Genomic DNA, 7,500 nt, shown 5'->3' with positions numbered 1-7,500 from the left:
CTGTTCTGAACTACACAACGTCACTCACTATGTGTGTTGAGATAAGACCCTGCTTATGCCACAGGTATGCAAAAATACACTGTTATAGGTAAATATGCATAGATGCTGCAGCCAGTAAATACACAAAAGTGTGGTTCCTTTGAAAAAAAAAAGTTTTTTTTTGTTCTTTTTCGACTTTATTAGATAGAACAGTGTGAAAGGTGGACAGGAAGCGAATTGGGAGAGAGACGGGGAGGGGTCGGCAAAGGACCCGGGCCGGGAATTGAACCCGGGTCAGCCGCATGGCAGGCGAGTGTCCCACCAGTTGACCACGCAGGGCCCAAAAATGTGCCTCCATGTCTTAATGAGTTATCTGTAGACTCTATTCTGTGCAAACAGTCTTTACATAACCTCCTGTCACTTAATTAGTTTTACTTAACACACTTCACATCCATGGTGCCTTTAAACACCTTGCCCTACTTTGGAGCAAGATTGGACATAGAGTTTGCAAAATGTGAACCCTCACCTGCCTTTGACAAGTAAATCCTAAAATTCAGCAGCAGCTCCCCCAGAAATAAATGGTTATTTTGTGCCAAGTAAATACACCACCCGTTTCAACCCACATTTTTCCATGCAGCATTTTCAATGGTGGCTGGCTGGCACAAATCCTCCATCCACTGATTTGGACACATAGACATTCCCACTAAATTCAAGGGAGAAAAATGTTAAGCCGTTGTGGTGGGATAAGACTTGCACATACCAAGTGAATCCACTTGGGACATTGGTTAGTCCAGACGGCGAGGCTCTCGTCTCCCTCTCTGGGTTGATAAAAAGCAGCAGTCTGCGCTCAGCCATTCAGCCCATGGTGTCTGTCTGCCTAGTCAGCAGGGCTGGATGGCCATCTGGATAGCGGGCATTTCCCGGTGGGGTCAGTTGGGGTCAAAGGGGTCAGGTGCCCCGGGCCCAGGGAGATGGGGGGTCCATAATTGGGTCCTCATTACATTGAATGTATTGGGTGGGGGGCCCTTTCAGAGGAATTTGTCCTGGGCCCAACCAAAGCTGTCAGCGGCCCTGAAAGTAGCTACAACACAGTAGAGTCTTGGAGGAAGTGCGTGGGGGCAAAGTGTACTGGGCCTACTCTGAAGTCAAGTATAAATATTCAACATTGTCACACTCCAACAAAGCATTCACCACCAGCCTTGGATGTACGCAGGACTACATAAGGTTTGCCTATTGTGAGAGTACAGTACGGTAGCTACAGAGCAGTGGAGTCCTGAATGAAGTGGATGTGAGTGAAAAGAAGAGCCGCGTCTGTCCACCACCACCAGTCTGGATGTCCTCCCACACACACTGGCAATAAAGTGTTGAGGGACAAGGCTTACTGGAAGCAGCGCCCTATAAATCAGACGGCTTTAAAAATCCCCACCCGTTGCTATGCAGCGCGATTAATTCTCTTCTCACCGCAGCTCATGCACTACTGCAGTGGCCCCCAAACTTTTTTCAGGTGGTAAGCCCCCCCCCACCCCCCACGCACACACACACACACTTTTGGATGTAAGAACATTTTTGCTACCGCCTCTCGCCATGATATTCCAAGCGGCAAACATGTTTTGTCTATTACTATTGCATATATATATATATATTTTTTTTTTTAAATATATATATTTTTCACCACAGGAAAAACACTTAAAATACACTTATCCACCATACAAGTCAATATTGTTTTTGCTACCATATTCACAACATGCATACATGTTTGATCCAAGCATTTCATTGTCTCCATGACCCCAACCCCCTGCCGTACTTCCACAACCCCCTAGGGGTCACGGCCCCCAGTTTGGGAACCACTGCTCTACAGGATGCTGAGTCCTCAAATCCCCCACAAGTACCACCAGGAGAGAAGGAGTCAGTTAGCATGTTTATATATATATTTACAATTTTCCTTCTGTTTTTGACTCAAGGGAGCAATGACACATGCTACTGTCCGACCCATTGCTATTAGGCTTATGGTAGTAGCCCTTGTGTGTCTTAAATGAAGTGGTAGCATACAGTACGTACATAACTCTTCAGGGAGGGAGAGGGGTGGAGATATTCTGTCTCGTGTCAGGGTCAGGAGACGTGAGGAGGGATGAAAACCAGAGAGACATAATAAGGGACATCATAAAACAGCGGGGGGAAAGAGACAGAGAGAGGGAGAGAGGGAGAGAGAGAGAGAGAGAGAGAGAGAGAGAGAGAGAGAGAGAGAGAGAGAGAGAGAGAGAGAGAGAGAGAGAGGGAGAGGGAGATACAGAGATACAGAGATACAGAGAGATCAAAAGGGAGTAAGAGAGACATACGTAGGGGAGAGAGGCAGAGTAAGAGCCATTGAGAATGAGAGAGGGAGGGAGAGAGAGAGAGAGAGAGAGAGAGAGAGAGAGAGAGAGAGAGAGAGAGAGAGAGAGAGTCTAGTCTATTGAGAGCAGACAGAGAGAAGTGGAGATTAAAGGGAGTATTTGGAACCTCTTCATCTGTGTCCTCCTCCTCCTCCTCCTCCTCCTCTTCCTACTCCTCCACTTGTCGGAGGTGGGGCCAACACCCCTGACAACTGTATGATTTATGACTTTCATAATGGCATAAAAGTTTTTTCGGGGCTTCTTGGCTCCCACCAGGAGAGGATTTCATTAATCTAAAGGTCACTCGAACCCAGGTGAAAGGAAGGTCGCTTCAGGTGTCTTAGTCACTGGTATCTACTACTGTATCTCTCTCTCTCTCTCTCTCTCTCTCTCTCTCTCTCTCTCTCTGTCTCTCTCTCTCTCTCTCTCTCTCTCTTTCTCTCTCTCTCTGTGTCTCTCTGTCTTACACTTTTTTCCCATTCATGTGGGAGGACTGACAGGTGAATAAAGTATCTTGAGGCTACTGCGGTCCCACTGCCTGACCAACATAACAATCGCCAAAGTTTCTCTCCATACTCGGCCGTGGAGGGGGAATGTACACTTGTCCTGCACATTTTTTTTTCCAATGTAGTGTGCATTTTGAGAATGAGCTAGGGCAGGGGTTCCCAAACTTTACCATGGCAAAGCCCCCCATATACCAACAGAATCTGGCCAAGGCCCCCCTGACATGAGCCATGCGACACTATTTTTTTCTGAATGCCCCTTTCACAGCCATTGTCTAGGTCTATGAGCCCCTTTGGGATATGTAAAATAAATAATTGTAGTAATGTTCAGAGATGCCGTAAATCATGATAATGCAGTTCTCAACTGAAGGGAATATTCTTTTGCTTATTTTTGGTTTATGTTGGTGTAGTTAGTTATTCAATTTATTAAATTATTTTAATTTGCTTTTCCTGTCAAACTGCCGCGGCCCTCCAACACCCTCTCGCGGCCCCCCAGGGGTCCCCGGCCCCCACTTTGAAAACCACTGTGCTAGGGAGGTTCATCACAATTCAACATCCCACCCACACACATACTCCTGGGCTAGACTTGGAAGGACTGTCGATGCTTCTCAAGACATGCTGTCTTTGGAGATCATGACCTCTTCTCCTCACCACCATCATCAACTCCCCACCTCTCTCCTTATCCATCCATGGCCCAGTCATGTAGGATTTTCTTTAGTGCATGTGGATGCTGTCCTGCACTTTTTCCAACGTGCTGTGGACTTTTAGAGTGAGCTGGGGAGAATAATTGAACATCCCACACACACACACACACACACACACACACACACACACACACACAAACTCCTAGCCTAGACTTGGAGGGACTGTCAATTCTTCTCAAGACATAGTGTCTTTATAGCCTGGTCCTGGCCATCCCATAATACTACCATTTAATTTCGTATTCATGGTCTGGAGGTTGACGCGATTGCAGGAAGCGGGAAGGAAATTTTCTGAAAAATCAGGATAAGTTGTTGAACAAACATGTCTGATGTCTATGTCATATCTATGGCGATGTAGGACTGTTTAACAGACATGTCTGACAGAACATCCTACCGTAGGATAAAATTACAATGTAGGACCGTTTGTCAGAACACCGGCCAAATCCTACCGTTCAACATCGCTCCACATTTACCAGACGTAGTGCGGAGCCAAGTCTCTTGGCGAAAGTACTTGGGATGGTGCGCGTGGCTAGTGTCTTTAGAGATCATGGCCTCCTTTCCAGACCCCCATAATCAACCCCCTCCCTCCCAAACTCTCTCCTCACCCATGTCCAGACACTGAAGTTGACACTGTAGAATCTAGCGTAGATGATACGTTTTTTTATTCTGGCATAAACCATTTAGTTTCAATAGTGGCGATACTAGAATAAAATTAACATTCAGCTAATCTTTTTTATTTTTGGCTGGCTCTTCAGAGGTGCATTTCTCGAAACCATAGTCGCTAACTACGTTAGCTACTTGGTTGTTTGCAATGCAATTTCCCTTTGGAAACTACCTAAGTTGGGTAACAGGCAAACAACTGTGCTTTCAAGAAAGAAATGCACCCTTTGCCCACCGTACTCCCCCTTCTAGATCTTCCTATGTGGTTCAAGAACAAGGTCAAGGGAACCAAACGTAATGCAAAGGATGCAGAATGCAATGGCAGACAGCTCCATTTTTTTAACTCCTTCGCTTGAGAGTGCTTGAGACCTAGATGTGCCCGAGGAACACAATCACTCTATGCTGAGTTATTGTGTAATCAGGCTGAAAGTGGAGTGGAGAGATTTGCTTTGGATGAGTGTGCTGCTTTTTTTCGTTTGTCACAACCGTTTAGACTAATTAGGGCCAATGGTTGGTTTGCTATCGATGAAAAGAAAGTAATCCCTGTTGGCTCCACTCTCTGTGAAAATGGTAAAAGGGGTTGCTGCTGGTAAACCCGGACAAACACAGGCACAGACAAAGAGGGAGAGAGAGAGGGAGGAAATGGGAGACAAAACAGACAGAAGACAGCGAAATCGAAAAGCTGAGGGACGGAAAGAAAAAAAGAAAAAAAATGAATTAGCTTTGCACTGCAGGCTGTCTCCATGTGGTTGAAATTATTGCCGTAGCACGGGCGCGGAAAATGCCGCGTCGCTTCACAGTGATCCCCTGGTGTTGCAAAAATCCCCAGTAAACAAAGCGGTCGAATGTTTTGTTTGATACCGGAGGATTGTGAGTGAGAAATGCTTACCACTGAATGTGGATTTACAAAGGTGAGGTGAGCTCCTAGCGTTTCCATCTGTCGGCTGTTTTGACCAAACCTAACAGTCAGGGAATATGACAGGGCTGGGACAAAAGGGGTCAGTTGTCCCAGGCCCAGGGAGAGAGGAGGGTTCCATAATGGGGTTCTCGTTACACTGTATGTTTTGGGTGGGGCGTTTTCAGATGACTATGCCCTGGGCTCGGCCAAAGCCGTCTGCGTCCCTGCTTACAATAACAGCTTAACAGCCAGATCAGTAAAGATTCACTCAGTAAGAGGTTTTACTGGGGGACAGCGCACAACTCTGTGTGTGTGTGTGTGTGTGTGTGTGTGTGTGTGTGTGTGTGTGTGTGTGTGTTTGTGTGTGTGTGTGTGTACGTGTGTGTGTGTGTGTGTGTGTGTGTGTGTGTGTGTGTGTGTGTGTGTGTGTGTGTGTGTGTGTGTGTGTGTGTGTGTGTGTGTGTGTGTGTCTGTGTGTCTGTGTGTGTGTGTGTGTCAGGGTAGTTTCAGAGATACATAGTAGGGGAGCAGAGTATACAGCGTGTACAATATGCATACCGTCTGCATGTTTGATTATAATGAGTATTGTGACAGCCCTGCCAGAACATGTTTCTCCATCAAATGCCATGTACTCGTAACAACTTGTTCATATGTCATGTCCATGAGGATGTGTGTTAGCCTGGGAAATTCCATGCTTCTTTGCACAATTGTGTTATGAAGGACAGCATGGAAGCCAGTGCCAAAGTACTATTCTTATGTAGGCAGCCAATCAGAGAGCGGTTTGTGACAAGATTTTTAAATTCAATTGACACAATTGGCTATATGGACTGCGTACTGTATACGCCACATGATACTAAAATGTGTGAGGCCCAGTAAACGACCAGAGGCAATCGCAAACTACAACTCCTCCACGAGAAATGATCATTTTTGATATTGTCTGGTGATAGCGCGGCTAAATCTATGTGCATGTGCATATACTATAGTACATGCTTTTATGTCATCACATTTTATGAGAGACCTTACATAGGTGGTATTGCAATCAGAATATTAGTAGAAGAAAAGGGTACCCCTTCAGAAACACTGTTCTGTCCAGGGCTTCTGAAGTCTCTGCGTTCTGGTTCATTACTTTTCCATGTTGCTACCTCGTGTTCTGGTTTTAAAGGATATTCCTTGAACCTTGACAGCAGATTGTAAGCAAAGATTTGACATGTTGGAAAGCCTTTCAGCAAAAGGGGTTTTGAGTCCACCACTGCTTCTTGTGGAACAACTACTCTGTCAGAGAATAATGAGGAGAAGAGCCTGTAGCCTGGAGAGAGGGAGAGAGAGAGAGAGAGAGAGAGAGAGAGAGAGAGAGATAGAGAGAGATGGTGAAGGTCTTTCTGTAGTATCTGTGGTTCTTCTGAAGCATGGAACTTTCCGTTGTCAGCCGTCTGTCAGGGCACACTGTATTTCCGCTGCCGCTGCTGCTCGACGATCTCAGTCTAACCTAACTGTGAGAGAATTGGTGGAAATTGTATATTATGTGCATGCATAATTGTATGGTAATAACTTATTAACCCCCAAGGTAAAGGCCGTCTTTTGGTGAATGCCTCATTAGTTTGGTTCATTATAAGTGGCAATTTTTTAGAGGGCCTCTCTCTCTCTCTCAAGGCAGCGAGAAAGCATCAAGTGCCTCGGAGAGGACTGCTGCTACGTGTTAGCGGCCCGCTTTTCTTGGAAATAACTCTATCATTGTATGATAATGACGGCATTAGTAGTACGGTCACACATTCAGTTCAAACCCCCAAAAAAGGTGGAAATGAATTAAATAATGAAATGCTTACCTACCACGAATCGCTGTCTCATCATAAGCCCTTTCACCTGGAAATGCTTGTCATAATGTTGGGGGATTTTTTTGCCAACTTTGTCAGAGTTTGGGGGTCTTTTTTTATAGTGAACTTTTAACCTCATGAATTATGGGACGGCCCAATTCATTACCTTTTTTTAAAGTATTTTTCATTATCCCAGTGCCTGATAATGTCAATCTTCACTGGACTTACCATTCAGTTATATGTAACAATGATTTAAATGTTAATGGTTTGGTTAAAACCATATTTTATGTGTCACATGGCTCCTTGATTAATTGCATTTCTGGGAAGCCTAATTTGAATTCAGCCTTACCTGTGAAAGTTTCAAAAACACGAAAAATATCAATGATGGGGTCCTCCTTCTTCGTCAATACCAAACAGCAGATAGATACTCATGAAGTATTTACGTAAATTGCATTTAAAAGCTGAACAGTGCAAACTGCATTTCAAGTAGTTATTTCAGTTCAATACAAATAAACCTCTGTCCTTCACTAGGGACTTCAATGTCATTGAGATACTGTCCTTCAGAAACAATAACCT

General features: G+C 45.0%; 1 protein-coding gene across 1 annotated transcript in view; it reads left to right on the top strand.

Moving 5' to 3' along the window:
* il1rapl1b (interleukin 1 receptor accessory protein-like 1b) overlaps positions 1 to 7,500 on the top strand; it is a 595,103-nt gene that overhangs the window by 216,824 nt on the left and 370,779 nt on the right. The window lies entirely within an intron of this gene.

Source organism: Engraulis encrasicolus, chromosome 12 (genome assembly GCF_034702125.1).
Source record: "Engraulis encrasicolus isolate BLACKSEA-1 chromosome 12, IST_EnEncr_1.0, whole genome shotgun sequence".
Lineage (NCBI taxonomy): Eukaryota > Metazoa > Chordata > Actinopteri > Clupeiformes > Engraulidae > Engraulis > Engraulis encrasicolus.
This window is presented reverse-complemented; position numbering and strand designations above follow the sequence as displayed.